At 42.3% G+C, this 20,939-nt stretch overlaps 1 long non-coding RNA gene across 1 annotated transcript; it reads right to left on the reverse strand.

Annotated features, from left to right (window-relative positions):
• Positions 1–1,590: 1,590 nt before the first annotated feature.
• On the reverse strand, positions 1,591–16,079 carry LOC136291325 (uncharacterized). The gene is made up of 4 exons (XR_010721493.1): positions 15,903–16,079; positions 15,028–15,159; positions 11,503–11,608; positions 1,591–7,526 (listed from the first exon to the last, which is right to left on the reverse strand). It is a non-coding gene; the product is annotated as an uncharacterized lncRNA (long non-coding RNA).
• Between the last annotated feature and the right edge of the window lie 4,860 nt (positions 16,080–20,939).

Genomic DNA, 20,939 nt, shown 5'->3' on the forward strand with positions numbered 1-20,939 from the left:
TTGAAAAGTAAATTCTAGCCACTGTGATGCTCCATCTGATGAAGATACTTAGCTGTGATGGTGTGGAATAAAGAGCTTTATTATACTACAGTGAGCCACACTGCTAGTGCTGGGGATATGGTTAATGCAAGAACAGAGAAATTACACAGTGTCTGTTTTGACTTTCTTATGTCCTCTAATGGACACATCCTCCAGGCCAAGCGCTTGGAGAGTTTGTGCCACGCCATTTTCTGCAATTATTACCCAGGCTTTTCCTCCAAAGTACCTGGTGGCAGTGGCTCATTCTCAAAACCAGCATTTACAGCAGGGAATTTAAGGGGCTTGCCTCCCAGATCCAGAATCCTTCATTTCAATCCCATTTTCCTTTAATGACACATTAGCCATTTTAACACATTAACTGATGTCACCTGCAAATGCAGGAAACAGCAAGGTCAACACCTCCAGGCGTGGGATTGCCTCTGGATTTTGTCATCTCAGCGTTCATCCTCCAGCCGTGGCTCCTTTTCCCTCGTTAAGATCCTCCTTAGCGCCTTGTCGGTGAAGGCAGTGCAATGGTGCCGCCGCGGGCAGGTCAGCGCGGGCAGGGCCAGGCTGCTCCTGCCGGAAAACTGCTTTGACACTGGCAAAGTCTGCTGCGGGAGAGCGGGAGAGTCAAATTCCCCAGGGAAGCACACAGCGCAGCCCCATGCATTCAATTAGAGGGCCCTTGAAAGGCAGTTTATATGAAAGCCTTGCTGTTTCTGTACTGCTGATGCTGGCTTGGGGTTGGTTGGCCTTTTTGTTTGTTTTTCCAGTGGGGCTGCCTGGGACAAAGGTATCTGAGGGAGCATAGGGACTGACAGAGGTAAAGTCTTGGGTTCCAGTTATACACCTATGCATTTTACGCACTGAAAAAGGAGGGGGGGGTTAATCTAAATACAATCCAAATATTCAACACACACTGATATATATATATATATACATACGTATAGAACAGCACGGCTTTATGCCACAGCCTCTTCTCCTGCTATGTTGAAAACCCACTGAAGCCCCAGAGTAAAATGCTCTACTCCACCGTTTAAATCTCTCTTCCTGTCAATCCCCAGACTGTTTGTTTTCCCCACCCCTACTGAACCTGGCTTGTTATGTGGAGCTGAGTAATTGCAATGGTCTGGCTTCAAATCTGTCTTGGTCTTGTCCAGGCAACGAGGAAACGCATGCAAAAAATAGTCTCCTAGGAAAACTGACCGTGGAAAATTCAGCTTAAGGACCATTAGAAGAATTTACTGCTGTCACGTGGAAACCAACAGGAGAAATTACACCTCCCACAACAAGCTCCTTCTGGAGCCATTTCCATTCTGCGGAATGGAGGGAGTGTCCGCCTGAGCAAGGCAACCTTGGAAGCCAAGGTACTCCCTGCAGCACGTGGCCATCCTTGCCCATCCACCAAAGTCTCCCTTTGCTGAGATCACTTGAGTGCTGTGGAAATCCAGTTGAGGCAATGCAGCTTTGGGAGGGAAGTCAGCAGCTGCTCTTTGCTACCAGCTGTCATCTCCCAGGCAGTGTGAGGGACATTTCCCTGGTAGCCAAGGAGCTTTGCCTCAACCCCACCTCTTTGTCTCCTGCAGCCACAGCACTCTGCATCGAGGGCTTTCTCAGTGTCCCCTCTGTCTCCTGGCAATTTTGGGGTTGTTGCCTTTTGTCAGGCAGAGCACAGCATTTGCACTCCTCATTGACCAGGAGAAGGTCTCGGGGGCTATTTTGTCTTCTTCACCCAGGCACTTCTGCTGTTTCCCAGCCCAAAACTCAAGGGTAAACCAATGCTCAGGACTGCTGCCCCTGAGAACGGCCTGAAAGACCTGAGCTGGCCTGCTCTGTATGGGTAAGGGGTCTGGGCACGACAGTGGGCAGGCGGCCTCTGCCAGCTGCAGCCTCTCATGGCTGTGTCCATGTTCTGAGCTGAGGTGGGGGGAAAACAGGTATTCCTGCAAGGGTTTTTTTTTGGCAGGGTTTTCCTAAGAAGGTTATTCCTGCGTGGCTCCAGGACTGTGCACTGCTCCTTGCAGAGCTAGCCAGGGGCAGAGAGTGGTACACAGGCCGGAACACTGATTTTTCTCTCGGGCTGGCATATAGATACCCTGAAGACTTGACAAGTTTGGATACAGCCATCTTTTCCTGCTCCTCACTACCCCAAAGTCTTTGCAATTTTTATTTTGACTTTTTTTCAGTCTCGAGCTTTTTCCAGCTTTACGTCATGCTTTCCATTTTGGAGATGTCAGATGATCTGTGATAAAATGACAGTATGTGCAGGAGCAGTGAGGAGATGAGGTCCATTTTAATGAGACTAAGTCTACTGAGTAGTGAAAAGTGTGCCTCAACAAGCCCCTAGATCTTGCTTCTCTTTGCAAAGCGTCTTAATGGCACAAAAGGATTTTTATACAAGTAAGGAAAGGCAATTCCCAAAACAGATTTCTTTCAGGAGCCATTCAAATGGAAAGCTACCTCAGAGATTTGTGTGCTCCCCTTTAAGAGGTAAGCACAATCAGAAATCAGTATTCTCTTAGCTCCTGAAAACAGCCTGAAATATTTCTGAATAAACAGTGTGTTTGCTTGGGGTTCACCATTCACCCAGCAGATCATGCAAGCACTCTCCATTTCTTCCCTCATCATCTGTAAGAGTCTAAACACAGAGGGGTCAGAAGGGAGCAAGAAGAGATAGGACTGTTGAGGGAGGACTAAACAGTGGCTGGACTTCAGTAAACAGAACACTGCTAATAAATACGGAAATAAATGCTCAATATTATCATGCACGTCCCCTGACTTATTTATTGTGGTTTTTACCATCTCTTGAGAAGGCTGTTGGTACAAACTCTGCTCACTGGCACTGAGATTTAATCCCATGAGCACTCTTCTGGTGGCAGAGTTTGGATGCTAATGAGGTAGGATATGTGGAGACACAGCATGACTCAAAGCAAAGGTTGAGCACCACAGTGCTTTCCAGTCCATTGTCATTTCATTAAAGGACTAAGGCGCCTTTCATCACCTATGTAGCATCATTATTCCCCATAGATGGAGAAGTCAAGTCAAAACAAAAATTTTGGTACTGTTACCATCTTGTATCTAGCACATAGGTAGGCAACTAAGTGCAAAGGCAATTTGGTGTGCATTTCAGGGCTGTATTAACTTTCTGACTCCCTGTGGAAATAACTGCTCGTTCTTAACTTCAAGAGAGACTCGATTAACATGGCATGTGAAGCCAATCTTCATGGCTAAGTTATTAGTCTTTAGGATAGACTGGGCTCATACTTCATGCTGGCTGCCAATACAATCTGGGTGAATTTTGGAGAAGTAATCACAGCTCAAACAGGGTCAGCTGCACAAGGCCAAGGCTATTGATGGCTATTTTCTGAGGCTTGTGGTCAGGAATGCCAGTGATACCTATTTCAGTTCAGAATCCTGTAGAAATCAGAAAGACATCTTCACTTAGGTCTTTACTTTAGGAACTTCTTACCATGTGATCGAGAATAGAGAGCTGAACTGCAAAATGATTATGTACAAACCTTCAGCAATTAAGCAATACACAAAACAATTTACGCATACTAGCTAAATGCAAAAAGCTAGCCCAAGTGGCAGATAAAAGCATCCTTTCAATGGTCTATTTTTGACCTAGACACCACTAATTTGTTTTGTAGCATTTACAGAGAATAATTTTTATGGAATATATTTTTTTAAATCTTGCTTTCCAGGGAAGTACTTTTTTTTTTTTAAATCTAGTACTCTTTCCTAAGCTATTTTTGGACCCCAATGCACAAATTCTAATTCCTGGGCAACACTCTGAAAGAGTGGATAGATGAATAGGAGATGTAAAATATCCCAGCCTGCATAAGAGTTATCCAGTCCAGTTTTCCTGTTCTCTATTGAAATATGTATTTAGTGATTATTTGTTCGAGCCTGCAGGAAACTTTAGTTATGTGTTTAAAAAAAAAATCAAATTTTTTAATCTTAACTCATATTTCTAACCACAAATGATTCCTGTATTTTTTCAGCTAGGTCTGGAATATCCCTCCAAGTCAACTATGGTCTGTTCTTGAGATTGCTTTTTATTTGTAAAAGTCTGATTTGTTTAAATAGCTTTAGGAAATTTCATGCAATCAGTGGTGAGAGGATATTCACTAAGTTTTAAAGGCCTGACAGGATAACAGCAGGAAAACGGTCATCATAACTTGATGGTCATTCCAAGTATTAATTATGACTTCAGCAGTACTAGATACTACCAGAAAAAATTGTAAATCTTGCATTTAAGAAAAAGAAAGTGTGATCCTACAAAACAGATGCAGATTTCTCCACATCTCTGTGAGTGTCCAATCTTTACACATCTGATTGATAGCTTTAGCAGCGGGACACATGCGTGATTTATTCACTTTCAGATCTTTAAGTAAGACAACAAAACAACACCAAAATCTCCTGTTGCCTGTCAGTGAGTAGATGGTATCCATCATAGTGAGGGTGGATTGCAAAGGCACAGACAGCTGTACGTACAGGTATCTCTTCAGATTGAGGTGAACAGAGTAAGGCAACAACAAAAGCTTTGATTTCCATCCATCTAGACAGCAAACAAACAAAACAAACAGAGCACATGGGCAGGCACAACGATACCAAGACAGGTCAGGGCAGTATCGGATCAGTGCCTCACCAATGCAATCACAGGGTAGCAGCAGTGGGATGAATGTGTTCCTTCAGCACTCCAAGCTGACAGACCTAACACTCCTCTCCAGACAGCTCACACAGAAAGCTGCAACAGAGGCTTCTTCTGCACTGTGGACCCCCCCTTGTTGCTCCTTTAAGGACCCTAACTATTGCTAGCAGCAGCTTGAGGGCAAAAAAGCCCAGGGCCTTTGGGTGCCACAGATCTTCTCTACATCCGTGAAACAGTCAGAAAATGCTGGAGGCCATATGGAGTACAGCCACTGCCCAGGCCCCTAAAAACAGCTGCGTAAATGAGTTAACAGCATCACAGCAAACACCTGCTTGTGCCTTCCTTGCCTCAGTGTGGGCACTGCCTCTACATTTGTGCCACCTTGTACAATCAGTCATCGGAGACTGCAGTAAAACCAGCTATTTGTCACTCCTTCCGAGGCAGGTGCTTGCCTCACCAAAGCAGCAGAGCAGCCTGGACTGGCTCCCCAGCCCCCATTTCCAGGGGAGGCCTCTGCCATGTGCACCCACACCAACAGCCAACAAGATATGCAAAAAAGCACCAGCAGCACAGAGATTAGAAAGATGTGTCAAAAAAAGCTTCCCTGTCTGTCTCCCGCACAGTGGACCTGCCAGATCTTTGATGGGTTTGAAGCCCTAAAAGGAGTTCTCTGTGTTCTGGTACTGCTTGAGCCTCCACAAAGGAGATGAAAAGGAAGAATAAAACATCTGAACAGCCCAATCTGGTCTGAACTGAATGCATTCATTACGGCAAAGATGGATTTCTTCTGGTTCCTCCTCCGTATCCTCCTCCTCCGTGGTGGCAGCGAGAAGCCTGACACTCCAATTACAGGATATTCACATTAAACAGAGAAGAGGGACAGCTAGTTGGTGGCAGACATTTAGGCTATGGCATCCAAGGCTCCATGCAGCCAGCAGAAACCTGAAGGAACAGATTGAAACTACTCTAATGGCCCAGCTTCTTGCAACACTTTGGTATAGACTTAAATTAACTTCTAGCTGTCAGCGTTACCCATCACTTAAATCAGGGTCCAAGTGTACTCACTACACCAAAGCTACTCTGAAATGGGACCAGTTGTTCTGGAGGCTGAAAGGGTGGGGCTGCTGTTGTGTGGGGCTGCTGTTGCAGTGTAGCATTGGGAAATGCTTTTTCCATGCTTTTTTCCCCCTCCAGGTTTGCCATTTGGCTATACCTCTGAGTCCCTCAGCTCAGGGTCTCAGGCCAGGAATAGATGCTCACTCTACTCATTTACAAAACCATGTCGATGAAATCTATTCAAAGGCTTGTACATAAGCATTTGATGTTTGTGGCTCAGAGGCTGCTTTTTCCTTTCAAACTTGAGAAAACTTTTTGTCTTTTTCTCCTCCAATGGAAATGGTAATGCAGGCTAAGAAAAATGTCATTAATAATACAAACTGGGGGCCTTTGGGAGGAAATTTTAGTTTTGAAAAGTGACTACTCTGCATGAATATGTCATGCCATCAGAAGTTTATCTGCATTGTCTTGACTCCTCACATATGTATATGTTTCTCTTCTGCCAGACATGGTCCTTATCCTTATTTAAATAGGGTATAATTATAGATGCGTACTTAAATTATAAGAAATAACTAGAAATTCATCTATTCAATAGACAATTTCCTAGGAAAAAATGTTTTCCTTCAGATATTGGTTTTCTTCAGGGTTTTTTCCTCTCTATTTTTAATTTAAAGCTACTTCTCTTATGTTTTATTCACTTGTTTTCATTAGGTAAAGGAATGCCTTGGCATGAAAACCTGTCCTGAATCCACTGCCTGCTTGACAGACAGATAGAAAGACTTGAAACATGAGAGGAAAAGCAGATGGTTGCAAGGGGAAAAAAACCCTTAAACAAAAGAAAGGAATTAAACCTAGCACAAGCACATGTATTAATATTTCGTGACTGCCATTGCATGTGCTGTAAGACTGACAGACCTCGACAATGGATCTCTACCACCTTTCTAAAAAGGCAGAATCCTCCTTTTTATCTCCAAATTGATCCTGACCAGTTTGTTGCAAGTAGCTACTGCTTGAATTTCAAATATTGAGTGTCGGTATCTGCGATTGGTCCCGCAGTGTAAATCACATGCTAATGTTTCACTGTCTTGACTGGATGAGAATAAACATAATAATCAGGAAGAGGCCTTGAAGAATCCACTGTGGCTTTAAATCTCTCAAGGAGCAGCAGCAGTTTAGGGAGAAGTGACTGATAAAGCGGATTAGGGAGTTCTAGAAAATTTAAAGCCCGTTCCTTTCTGGCCCACACAGGCTCTGCCCAAGGCGTCATTCCTAGGAAAATTAGACTGCTGTGAAATTTATTGCCAGGGTGCAGAATTTACATTTCAATTTCTCCTGTCACAGCTTGGACTGCGGTCAGATCTCCTCTGCCTGCCTCTCCTGCTTCTGCACCCTGCACCCCTCACCCTGGCACAGGCCCTGGCCCCTCGCTTCCTCCACACTTTTTGCAGGGACTGGAGACAATTGCAAAGCCCTTTTCCAAAAGTTTGAGGAGAGCAATGTTGGCTGGGAGGCATTGCACAGGATGACTGCTGCTGCTTTTTACCATATTGCTGCCCTCATGGCCAAGCAAGGGCTTATTTCCTTGCCCCTACAGAAGTTCAATAGAGTTGCATGTTTGCATTGTCAATAAACCACTCTCAGGGATTATCTGTGAAGAGATAGTCACAAGTGAAGGCAGGTGATGACGGTCTCTAGATTTGTGGGATAGGACCCATAATCCTCTTCCAAGTGTCTGTGGGGCTCTGCTGGGCTCCACAGTGAGGTGTGGCTCAGGTGGTACCAAAATGCTTCCATTCTGTGGGGAGAGACAGGGGGCACAGTAAGTCCTGAAGGCATTATCTGAGAAACTGAAGAACAAAAAAAAAAAAAAGGAAATAGAACACTTGGAAGGAGAAGAACAGAAATCATGAGAAATGGCAGAGTGCAAAATAATAAGATTACTGCAGATAAATCAATTCTGGAGAGTACTTGGTTGAACTTTTAAACAGGAAGCTCACTGCCCCTTTGTGCTCTGTTATTCCACTTGTCAAAGAGGTCACTAGCAGGAAGGTTTGCAGAAATGATGATCATTATCTGGATATTCATAAACATTCAGTATGCTGCCAATCACAGGACAGAAATAGGCTGTATCACCTCTGGGTCTGAATGGAATTAGCCAAGAAAATTTGAAATTAGCAATTTGTTCTTTTGTGGCAAAGTCTAGGTCCTAACACTGATGTCATGACTAGCTGAAATTATGTCTAAATTAGAGAAGAAAAAAAGCCCAACTTCCTCAGAGGTGTTTTGCAACTGTAAATGAGGCATAACTGTATCACCTAGAAACTATGATAAACTGTTATTAGCATTTGAGTTGCATTTCCCATAGAAATCCAGGAGGGCTTTTATCCTGGATTAAGGGTCCCCTCTTGACACTTGAATAGGAAGTGCATATGGAAATGGAGTTGTCCAGAGTGTCACCACCTTGAGGTGAAGGATGGCCTGAGATGCAAGGATGGAGAATAAATGTTACTGCAAGAAAATCTGCTGAATTTCCTTTTGAGAGACTGATAATCCCACAGGCTTCTGCAGAACCATCTTTTGATTATCATTGCTGATGATATTAGAAGACATCTCTGGAGTCTGTCCTTTAAAAAATGTTTCCCCAGTGCTACTTGAAGACATATGGGTTGGGAACTGAAGTGAAAAACTGATGTTTTACTAACTCTCTTGGCATGATGGAGCGTTAGAAAATGATATGCCTGATACTGGGGATGCATTTTTAATAGTGAATGAAACCAGACTGCATAAAATTTCAAAATACTAGACCAATAAATGTAGATGAGAATAAAAGTTGGAGCAAGAAAAAGGGACTGGTTAAAGAACCAAATGAGAAAAGCTGGTTCACACCTAGAGTTGGGGTGAACAGCTCCACTAGCTTTACTGGGTCTATTCTGAGCTGCATGAGCTCATAGAAGATCTAGACGTACACTAGCAGTTCATATACAGGGTTGGAGTAAACCAGGTCATTTTCAAGTGCAGCAACATCCTGAGTGCTTTATCAAATAATAGGATGGGCAAGCAATTTGAAAGGTAACAAATCTGAGGGGAAAAGAACAGAGAGATGGAATCTGTGCCAGTGTATTTTCCTAACTCCAGTTACTGTACCAGCAATGCCTGGCTTCAAAGGAGGCACATCTCCATGGGTTACTGAAAGCAATCAGGAATGGGAAAAAGAGGAAAAAGAGGAAAAAGAGGAAAAAGAGGAAAAAGAGGAAAAAGAGGAAAAAGAGGAAAAAGAGGAAAAAGAGGAAAAAGAGGAAAAAGAGGAAAAAGAGGAAAAAGAGGAAAAAGAGGAAAAAGAGGAAAAAGAGGAAAAAGAGGAAAAAGAGGAAAAAGAGGAAAAAGAGGAAAAAGAGGAAAAAGAGGAAAAAGAGGAAAAAGAGGAAAAAGAGGAAAAAGAGGAAAAAGAGGAAAAAGAGGAAAAAGAGGAAAAAGAGGAAGGCTCGATGTCCTAGCTGACCAGGCTTTTTCAGTCTAGAATCTTGAGAAACTGGCCTACAGTTACGTTATTTAGAACAGAACACCTGGAGAGAGGTTCATGCTCTTGTTCCAGTGGTTCTTCTCTGGACAACTTACATTTCTTTCCAAACAACATGCACTAACCTCCAGAAGATGTTTTGTACCAGAACAAGTGTGCTCTGTGCTTGAGTTGGATTAGGTTACTTTTGCTGGTTTAGCAGGATATTTAAAAAATTAAAATTAAAATGTTACTCTGCTACGGCTTCAGCGGATACATTAGGCAAACTGATGGCCTTAAACATGGCAGAAAACTTCACCCCTTCAGTTCCACAACCTGTGAAAAGATTAATATATTTTTGATTGCTGCAGAAGAGCTTTTGAGGAAAAACCTACTTTGGTAAAGTGTAGACTCTCTTGACTGGGCTTGTGGCTTTGAGCTCCCCCCAGAAATTACTGATTTTGTAAACTTGCTGAAGTAAAAAAGCATCCCCTTTTCAGTGCCTTTCCCATATACTTCCCTGTCTCTTTTAGTCATCACCCACATACCCACAGGAAAAGTCAGATGACCAGCAGATTTTTTGCCAGACAGGTGCTACAAAATTCCTGGTGAACTTCAGGAGGTTTTGGTGTGATCTTAAGAAAAAAGTAAACTCTGCTGAGGTTGGCACCCTCCTGCACCAGTACAGGCAAGCTCTCAATCTGCTCCTTTTCTGTAAATAGGTCAGATATTTTGACCCCTGGAAAAGATTTTTTAAATGTCAGAACTTATATTTTTGCTGTATGGTGGCTACAGTGTCTGTTGAAGCTGTGAGGTTCTGCAGCACCCTAAAGAAATGTTAGATCCTAACATTTTAGGATAGCTTTCATCCTTAGCTATAATCAGTTAACATAATCTATTTTTCAGTTTTCCCAGGCCTTCTTTACACTCCCTAGCTAGTAGCTTAACCTCTTTTCCAAAAACCAACATAGCTAAGAAACACTTAATATCGCTCTCAGTTTTAATAGAAACCAGGCTAGGTTTTGCATTTGTCTACACAAAGAAGTTTTATTTCAGTGACTTGAGGTGCTAGGGCTTTTCCGGATGTGACTCAAGCCATGATTTCCCATTGAAATAAGCTTTTATCCTTTTTCCAAGAGAAAGATTGTGTTATGAGAAAATTCAAATTATTTTATTCTAGAAGCTGCCTAATTAAATTGAACAATAAAAATTGTTATCCTGTATGACCGCCAAGCAATTAAGTGACCTGGTGATAGGGAATTAAGTCAGTCTTCTTCCTTTGAAATGACAGCTGAAATAGGAGAGGCGCAGTTCTTTGTCTACTGTGTGCGTGCTGGAGAGGAGGGAGAGGGGGAAGGATGGAAATGGAATAATACACAATCAGAAAAATCCTATCCCTGATGCAACTGCAGAATTGTTTCCCATTAACTTTCCTAAGGGCAGAATTTTCCTTATTGTGTCCCATCTTCTAGGATAGCCTCATAAACAAACAAACAACCAAACATGAAAAAGGACCCAACAAATCTCCTTGCATCTACTAAAATTTCTATTATTCCCCAAACTGTTAATCTAAAATGCTCATTGAGTATATTGTGCCTTCCTCCTTCTTTTTCTTTGACATTGCCTGGTGTAAATGACAGTATAGCAGGAAGAGTCCATGCTGGCTTATTGAAGATGTGTGCCAATGAACTTGTAATTCCAAAATTACACTGGGGAGCGGATGGGGGACACTGGGTTTAAAATCAGAAGCATCTAAAATACCAGAGCTGTGCAAATTCACCAGCATTACAGACCACAGCCTCTCCATCAAAGACACGAGATACAGCCTCAGAGCCTGGTGACAATGTGGCCACATAGAAAGTTTTCCCTTTTACATCACTACAATTATCTTAGGTATAGGAACTAAATTCAACTGGCATGCAGTTGCGTTCATTCAGTGATGAAAGCATCCAAGGTGACACAATCCAAGACGAGAAAGGGACACGCATAGGAGAATTAGTGATTCTGTTTGGGACATTATATTGGCCTGACTATTTTTTAGAAGAATTGTGCCCCATCTAATGCTTTTTCCAGGTCATCCAATCTTTGGGTGGCTGTTGATTATATGGCACTCTGTGATAGGACCACCGTGTATTAAGCATCAGTGAGTGCTTGCCTATCTGATAAAAGTACATACAGAAATCAACTCTATACAATTATCTCAATAAATTGGCTGAAAGCTTGTAAGATGTTACAAATGAATTTTTAAAAAAGTATCTATTTTGGTGTCACTTACTAGTTAGAGTAAGATGTTTGTCACAAGATATCTCATTGCATGGATGAAGGGCGGTTTTGTTTCCTTTGCCCCAAACTGCCATAACTCTGATCTTCCACTGGACGCCCTTTGGTAAAGAAAAAAGTCATTACCAACTGCCCCTCTTTACATGGCAGCATCCATCGGTAACAAGGTTTCTGTTAGCCTGCATAAATTTGGTCTAACTATTAATTACTGTAATTAATTAACCTCTATGAGTGGAAAAATATGAAAACAAGCTGAGGAACAGGACAGTTTCATGCCAAAGATGTTTCTACAGCAGCTGAATACTGTGCTTTCACACCACAGTTGTAAAAGTTCCTGGGTTTGTAGTTTTCCTTGTTGATGGTGGCATTAATAATTTCCAACAGTGACAGATTTCAGAGTGTCAAAAGAATTAGGGCTGTAGTGTCAGAAAATAGGAACATAAGCCACACAGCGCAAATGCAGAGCTTTTTTAATGTGTTTAGATTTTAAATCCTTTTAAGGGATAGCATTGCAGGCTTCAAGTGCCCTAGCAAATCGTTAATGATAATATGAAATCCCAGCAGAATTATAGCAGCCACTTCACCATGAACTTGGCCATCCAACCATGTAAAAAGAGTCCTTTCCACCTCTGAGTAATTACTCATTACAAAAAAAGCTCATCATCTTTCCACCAATCTAGCAGCGTAGCTGTAGAGACTAAAACTAGAAGAGTGACCCATATTGGCTGTCTATCTTAACAAAAAGAAAGACTGGACAAATTCACACAAGAAAGATTCTTCAAGTACTATTAAATGCCTCAAGAAGTTGGTGAGATGCAAGCAGTTGCAATCTGGAAAAGTCCTTGGAGGGAGCATTTATATGTGCTTGTCCTGTTCTCATGCACGTTTCATAGGTATCCATTGTTGGCTGCTCTCAATTTCTTCTGGACTTGTGTTCAAGACAGCAACTTTGGGGGAAAAATTGTAATTACCAGTCTATTATTAGATACTGTAATTTTTCCAGAAGGCCAAAAGTTGCAATAAATCAGCTTTAGTACTATCTGTAGTCTCCAAACATGGAAAAGGGCCATGGATTCAGTAAAAGGACAGATAATGTAGTTATATTAGAATACATTATTATCCAAAGTGTTGCCTATTGACGGTTTAATTTTTATTGCATGGCAAAGGTTAACATCTTTAGGTAGTTCAAAGGACCCAAAGGGTAAAAATTACCAAGAATTCATCTATTCAGCATAGATATGAAACTATCAGAAAAGACAGTCAGTATGGTGCTAGCACCCTCTGATCTAGATGATCGATTTGATTTGGCAAAGATTTGGTTGTCATTAATGGTGGGCAGACACTGAGGGCTGAAAAAAGGTGCTGGCTTATTATCTGCAGCTGAAATGTAGCTCTTGGTAACAAGTTTCATGAGTCTCAGATTCCTACTGGAAACTGCGCTGTGATTCCTTTTGGGAAACTGCAAGAATATTTTTAATTCGGGTTATCTTACTGTTTTACCTAGAAATAATCCACCCAGACTTATTTTCAATTAAAAAGAGGAAGAAAATTGAATGAAAATAGCAATCAATATGGAGAAAAAAATGGGACATTTTTCTACAGCTTTTTCTTACAGGCACAGATTGCTCTTATGGGCATCAGACTTGACAGTCTATGCTGGATCCTTCAGGACAATTTAATCTCAGAGGAGAGTGCACCTACCCACTTACTTAGTGATGCTTAAGTGAGCAAATTATTTCACAAGTATGGCAGTACATTTGCTTTTGATTGGTCTCCAGGATTAATTAAAGCACTTTGGGTATGTTTTAGACCACCTTCATGTTCTAGATCCGAGATAATCTTGGTCTCTGTCACATGATGGGAAAAGAGGAAAAGGTACACCACAACAGACAAAGAGTTCCAATACTGTGTGTTTTCAGATAATGGTGCTGTGTCATTTTGGCCCTATAGTTTTATTCTGACTAGGCTGATGTTCTATTGTGTCATTATATTGTCTCACATTATATCACTTCATTGCTGTTTAATATTTTATTCTTCATATGGTTCAGTGGTATTACATCACTGCCCATTCCCCAGTGGGGTTCTGCACTCTGCAGAAGACTGGTTTATGTCCACCACCATTTAAATACAGTGAAGCTTCCTCTTCTTGTGGGATGAGAAGTGATGGCTAGAAATGTCCAGCTGACCTTCTCTTTAGCTGCTCTCACTTCTCTTCTAATTCCTTTTCTGCACTGGTCTGACAGGGCCTGAGATAGTGGCACTTCAGGCCACATTGCGAGACCCATCTATTATTAAGTCTTTTACCAAAGAGGCTGATTTGAAGGGGCATGAAGTTTTGTGAGGCTTCAGAAGTGTTGAATTGACTTTTCTGTCACTTCTGCTACATTTTAGTTTCCTAGAGTTACAGCACTGATGGAAATATCCTTATAATCTATGATAGGCAGATTCTATAAATAGTATGCTAAAGAAATTGAAATGCTTTTAAAAATTAACAATCATTCAAAAGTTTTCTAAAAACAGACAATATATGTAATAATAAAAAAAAAACCTACTGCCGCTTTATTTTTGCCAAAAGCTATACAGTAAGAAGGGAAACTATGCAGTTTAATTTTCTCCTTGGTATTAGTTCTCATAGTATTTGCCAGTAATGGCAACATTATAATTTGTAGAATTAATTAATGATCTGGCATCTGATTTTGATTCATTAATGCCTAAGCCAGCTAAGTCTCAATTATCCTCTGGACTATTTATTCCTTAACAAGCTTTTAGCTAATGTGATTTTAAAAATATGAAAATAGGTTTTAACTTGCCTTTAAGACGTGGCAATATTTTAACACTCCTCTATAAAATAAAGGAACCTTCATATTTCTTATTCTATTATAGTTACATTCAAAATTAGACTAGGGGATTTGCAATGTATTCACTAAATATATATTATATTTATATGTACCTGGAACCTGACTTCAATTTAGTCTTGATTAAAAAATGTACTGAATTGGAAAGTGTGTAATAAAGGATGCCTAAATCATACTGACCCAGAATATCTCACTCAGTCAGACAGTTAGCAAATAAGTGCACAAGCAAGCTGATGATACAAGAATTCAAAATTAATTCTATTCTCAGAGGATGCATAGACTAGGAGATAGCATCTGATTCTATCTGCAGAGGTGTAAATCCAGAGTAACATCTTGGCTAAAGTCTCCTTACCCTGAACTTGATTGCTTATCCTGCAAGTGATCAGAATTGGACTCTCCTGTGCCCAAGGCTAGGTTAAAATAGCTGAAATACGCAGTTCTACTTCATGACATTTTTGTGATGCAACTGAAAGTATCTACCAATTTCCAGGTATTTATTATTTATAACTAATTCATTTACCAAATGTAAGGACTCCTGATATTTTCTCCAAATGGCTGATATTTTTAAAAGTTCAATGACCACATCATTTAGGAAAGCCTGCCCAATGCAGATGTGACTTGTGTTGCAACTGTGTTATGATAGGGAGCATTCAGAAACGGCATACCTTTGATTTGAGATTGTCAGGCACCAGTTCAGAGCTGAGTTAAATTGATCTTGAGAAGATGCTTCTATTGCTGGGCTCTGACGTGATGGTCCTGCCTGTCATCATTGCACCTTGCCCTTGCTCAAATCAAAGCTGAAATGCATAATTACAAAGATGGGTAAATAAATGAATTGTGGGTGTTTTAACCAAATAATCATAGTTAATTACTTTAGCTACTGAGATTTGTTTTGAAAGTACCTTCTGAAAAATTTCAGGCATTATGCAAACAGTAGAAAATACCATTTTCTAAGCTATTGGTGTTGCAGTACATGAAAAAAAAAATCTTCTCCTGAAACTGTGTTTCCTTCTCTTAGGAAGTCATTCAGTGGCTTCCCAACACCTGCATGTCAATGTAATACCATTGGTGTAAATGTGTTTTTCCTTAGTTTGTACTGCTGTGACAGCTAGAGCCTTCCCCACCCTTCTCAACAGTAAACGCCTGAGATAAACATCCAAGAGTATCTTCCCACTTCCATATCAGTAAGTCTGGCTCCTTTTAGTCCAAGATAGGAAGTTAGTCCCAACTTTTAATGCATGAGCTGTAATGCCAGCTTCCCTTGAAACCCAAGGAGCTCTTAGCTCAGCCAGTTCCCCATAGCTATCCCAAAACTACTGAGTAGGGGGACTGCTATCTACAGGTTTAAAAATCAAAACCCATTTGCTCAGCCAGATCCTCTGGCCCATTGAATCTATGCTGCAATGCTCCAGGAACACAAGGCAGCTTATAAAAAAATAAATCCAGCTTATGTGGCCAGCACAGAATTCCTGGGTTGTCACAAAACCACCTAACAGAGTCATACCCGACGCAACAAACAAAGGAATCAATCTCCACTTACTGCTGCACGAGGAAAAGTCCAAGGTACCTGCAAGAGCTGTTGTTATGGAAAGGGTTCATTTGGACTAAGAGGTAAACAGAGACGGCTGAGCTTGATCTCTAAAGCTGGGGCTGGAAGCACCAGCTTTCTCAATTGCTTAGAGTAAAGGATTGAGTTGATAAATCAGAGCAGCCCTGATCGCTTTTAATCAACTGAATGAGGAGGAAGGAGGGGAGGTGGAGGCTTGGGAAGAAAAATATGTAAAGCTTAAAAAGTTCCAGCTGCTGTTCTCTAATGGAGTCTCTTTCCCCATCAACGGTGGAATGGCTAGGCCACCTGGTGGCAAATAGCAAACCAACAACCTTTGCGATTTCCAAGCTACAATAAATGTCCAAAGAATCAGAGAGCTCTGGGAACTGTCAAATGCTGGGAGCTTTTCACACCCAGGTGGCTGCTGTACAGCCACTGCTGAGAGACAGCAGCCAGCAAAGGCTGCCATCAGCCACTCCACAGGTGCAGTGCGGAACAGCTGACCTGGTGTCTGGCCAATTTCTGCCAGACAGCTGCCTCCATCACCAGATTTTCCACCACAGCCAGCCTCTCCTTCACCTCAGGATGGAGGCAAAGAAGAAAGAAGCCCAGGTGAAAGAAGCTGAACTTAGCTTGTGGCTTATGAAGAAGTAGTCAATGGCTCAGTATTCCAGTGCACATTGGTGAAAAGTGGTGTCCTTCAAGGGTCCATACTGGGACCAGTACTGTTCAATAGGTTCATCAGCAACGTTGACAGGAGGATTCGAGCACACCCACAGCAAATTTGCAGATGACACCACACTGAGTCCTGTGGTTAACACACCTGAAAGACAAGATGCCATCCACATGGATCTCGACAAGTTTGAGAAATGGACACCTGGGAATCTCACGATTTAGCAAGACCAAGTGCAAGGTGCTGCACTTGGATGAGGGCAACTCCTGGTACCAACACAGACTGAGGGATGAATAGATTGAGAGCAGCTCTGCCAAGAAGGACTTGGTGCTGTTGGATGAAAAGCTGAACATAACCCATCAAAGTGCACTCACAGCCCAGAAAGCCAAATGTGTCCTGGGCTGCATCCAAAGCAGTGTGGGAAGCAGGGCAAGGGAAGGGATTCTGCCACTCTGCTCTGCTCTGCTCTGGTGAGACCCCACCTGGAGTGCTGTGTCCAACTACGGAGCAAAGACATGGACCTGTTGGAGTGAGATCAGCAGAGGAACACAAAAATTTTCAGAATGCTGGAGCACCTCTCCTACGAGGAAAGGCTGAGATTTGGGGTTGTTCAGCTTGGAGAAGGCTCTGTGGAGACCATGTTGGGGCCCTTGAGTACTTAAAGCGGCCCTATAAAAGGCTGGGGCTAAACTTCTTACCAAGATCTGTTGTGATAGGATAAGAGGTAACAGTTTTAAACTAAAAGACAGTAGATTTACACTAGCTATAAGGAAGAAATGTTTTACAATGAGGGTTTTACAATGAGGGTAAAACACTGAAACATTGCCCAGAGAGGTCGTGGATGCCCCTCTCCTGGAAACACTAAAGCACTGATCTAGAAGAACACATCCCTACTCATTGCAAGAGCATTGGACTAGATGACCTTCCAACACAAACCATTCAATGATTCTGTGATTCTAAGTAGGAGCTTGACACGATGTTTGTTAACAGAGTCTGAATGAGGAGGTCTGTTCCTATGTGTAGCATCAGGTCTACACAGCTAAATCAAGTGAGGCTCATGTGAAAGGCTGTGATGATACATTTCAGGGGGCTGTGCAGCCCTTCAGAAGGACCTTGACAGCTTGGAGAGATGGACATAGAAGAAGCATCTGAAATTCAACAAAGGCAAATGCAGGGTCTTGCACTCGGAAAAGAATAACCCCATGCACCAGAACAGGCTGGGGGTTGATCTGTTGGAAAGCAGCTCTGCAGAGAAAGATGTGGGTGCCCTGGTGGAGAACAAACTGTCCATGAGGCAGCAGTGTGTCCTTGTGGCGAAGAAAGCCATTGACACCCTGGGATGCATCAGGAAGAGCATTGCCAGATGGTCGAGGGATGTGATCCTGCCCCTCTGCTCAGCCCTGGTGAGGCACATCTGGAGTGCTGTGTTCAGCTCTGGGCTCCTCAGCACAGGAGGGACGTGGAGCTCCTAGAGTGGATCCAGCAGAGACCACAAAGACAATGAGGGGACTGGAACATCTCCTGTGAGGAAACGCTGAGGGAGCTGGATCTGTTCAGCCTCGGGAGGAGACAGCAGAGAGGGGACATCAGTGTTTATAAGCATCTGGAGGGAGGGTGTCAAGGGGATGGAGCCAGGCTCTGCTCAGTGATGCCAAGCAATAGGACCAAAGGCAACAAGCAGAAACCAATGCACAGGAAGTTCCACCTGAACATGAGGAGGAACTCCTACTGTGCAGGTGACTGAGCACTGGAACAGATTGCCCAGAGAGATTGTGGAGTCTCCCTTACTGGAGATATTCAAGAACTGTCTGGATGCAATTCCTGTGATGTTAGCTCTAGGATGACCCTGCTTGAGCAGGGAGGTTGGAGGAGATGAGCCACTGTAGTCCCTTCCAGCCTGACCCACTCAGTGATTCTGTTATCTGGAATTAATTTTTTAACAAATATGCTACAATATAGTTTTCATTTCTGTGTCTGCAAATTGTTTTTTCCAGGAAATCTACTCACTGGAAGTACTGCCAAGTATAAAACATAAAAAGGGAGTACATGGAAGATGCCAAACCTGTGGAAGGTTTTTTCTGCAGAAGCACTTCTAAGTACTCATCTTTAATATCCAAGAATTTAGCTGAGCTGGACAGTGGTTTACTGCTAGAGGGCATTTACAGATGGGTTCAGTACAGGCAAAAAAAATACAAATGAAAATCTGTTTGAAAATGTTATAATTCTTAAATAAAGAACTGTCAGTTGTTTTCTCCACTCTCCACTCTCCACCAGGTAGAGTTTTGCCCACTCTACTTTTAGTCTAAGCCTAGTGAAAAAAAGTATGCAAGTCCAGCAGCTGCTGCTCTACTGAGCATTGCTTCTAGCTGCTCTCTCTTTGCTGCTCTTGCCTCATTCCTTCACTGCATTCCCTGACAGTTTAAACTCACCAGACTTGTGACTCACTTTTTAATCTTATCCAAGTCACAATGTTTATTTCACAGGATGTCCAATTAAACGTCAATTCAATCTGCTCTGGAGTTGTTTCCTTCCCCTCTGGTGATCAGTATAACCTGAATAACGTAGGAAATACAGGAAAAAAAGGGCAGTAAACAACTCCAGTGACATCCAGAGACCAAGCTGAAACTTTTCCCACAGAAGACAAAGGAGGAAGGTGATGCACAAGAATGTTATGGGTCATACTTTCTGATGTTCTGACTATGAAGAATGGAAAGGAAAATTATGCTACCTTAGGGTGAGTTATGGGCCCCCTTTAAGCCGGGGAAACATGAGTAGGTGTGGGGCTGTGCAAGCCACATAAAGTGAGAGAAAATCTCTCTCCTCATTTTCCCTCTGCCACTGCTGCCCTTCACTGAAACCAGTGTGAGTACACCACTTCCTTGCATCCTGCCTCCAGTGCAGGTGCTGGAGCTCCGACGTCTCAAAGTGAAGAAGCAGACCCCCACGTATCAGGTGCTGCACACTACTGTCCAGAAACCCTAAAAACCACCAACCATCAGCTCACTGATTGACTGAAGGGGAATTTTGTCATGACAGAGACCTGCATACTTTCTTTTCATCTTCATTCAGGCATGTCAAGTACCACATGACGCACATAAATGTAATTCTACTTGTTGTCTGCTCCAGAAGTAACCTTCTGCAGCATACCAGGCTTACACTGGAGGCTTGGAAATGGAGATAGGGTTCTGCATAAAACAAGGAGCTGCTTTTCAAAATAAGAGAGAAAATTGAACTAAACTTTCAAATGTCACCTGGTCTTTGAAAAGTCACCAATGGAAAACCTCTTGGGAAACACCAAATTTTGGTGTAGCTGTGGAAGAATGGAGCTCAGAGTCATCTTTCTTCCCAACTTGTCCAGTTTCTAAGTTAAAGCCAGCTGGGAGTTGAATTACCAGTTATTCAGGGAATTACCCTGGTTTCAGGACGATACTTTGCTCACTGGAGGACACTCAACATAGATGAAAGCATGAGCAAGTCTACTGGAGAGATCTCCACTCAACAGAAGTGTTCAAAACAAAAAGTGCCACTGGTTCCTCACTCTACAGAAGCTTCATGTGTTAGTACCCAAGGAGAGGCCATGCTGTGTCTCTGGCCTTTCTGTGTGTGCACCAGGACAAACTGTGAGCAGGGACTCATGGGGGCAGCTGAGGGGTGTTGGGGGTCCTGCAGAGCCAAGCAAAACTGTGCCAAGGAACCCAAGTCCATGGGCACATTGTGGGGCCGCTCTCTCAAGAAGCCAGATGTTCTCTCCCGTTTGCAAAGGGAGCAGTTTTGTGACTTAAGAAGAACTATTTCCATTTGAGCTCCTGCTGTGACAGTGCTCATTACTCTGAGAGTGTCTAAGCAGCCATACAAGTTGCTCCTCGCAAAACATGCCCTGTGCCTGCCCACATTTTTTATTTTTTTTTTTTTTACCTATGAGAGGTTTGGCACTCGACTTTTTTTTGGCAATAACATTGTAAATTTTTTTCCAAAGAAATCTTCAGCGTGCCTTGCTGGGACTTTCTAAAAAATATAGATTAATTGTGATAATTAAATTTCCCTCTGAGTGATTTCTTTGATAAATGGGTCTAGTTAGGACTTTCAATTAAGCACCAAGCCCTGCTGTGAAGTCAGACTGAGCTTCATGTTGCAGGCATTTATTGCCTCATTTACACAAAGACAATCTGTATTATTTTACATTACAGTGTTTTCTTTATCTGTCTTTTTTTACACAGGTATCAGAATTCCTATTAACCCTTCTATCAGAGCTAATTAAAAAGGTACGGTCAAGCAACTTTTAATTATTTTGTTATGATTTAAATAAACCTCCTGGAAGCAGGGCAGTTAAAATCTTTCTCTTATCCATACTGCAA

The sequence above is a fragment of the Chamaea fasciata genome, unplaced genomic scaffold, assembly GCF_029207755.1.
Source record: "Chamaea fasciata isolate MVZ Bird 193981 ecotype frontalis unplaced genomic scaffold, bChaFas1.0.hap1 SCAF_6, whole genome shotgun sequence".
NCBI classification, from domain to species: domain Eukaryota; kingdom Metazoa; phylum Chordata; class Aves; order Passeriformes; family Sylviidae; genus Chamaea; species Chamaea fasciata.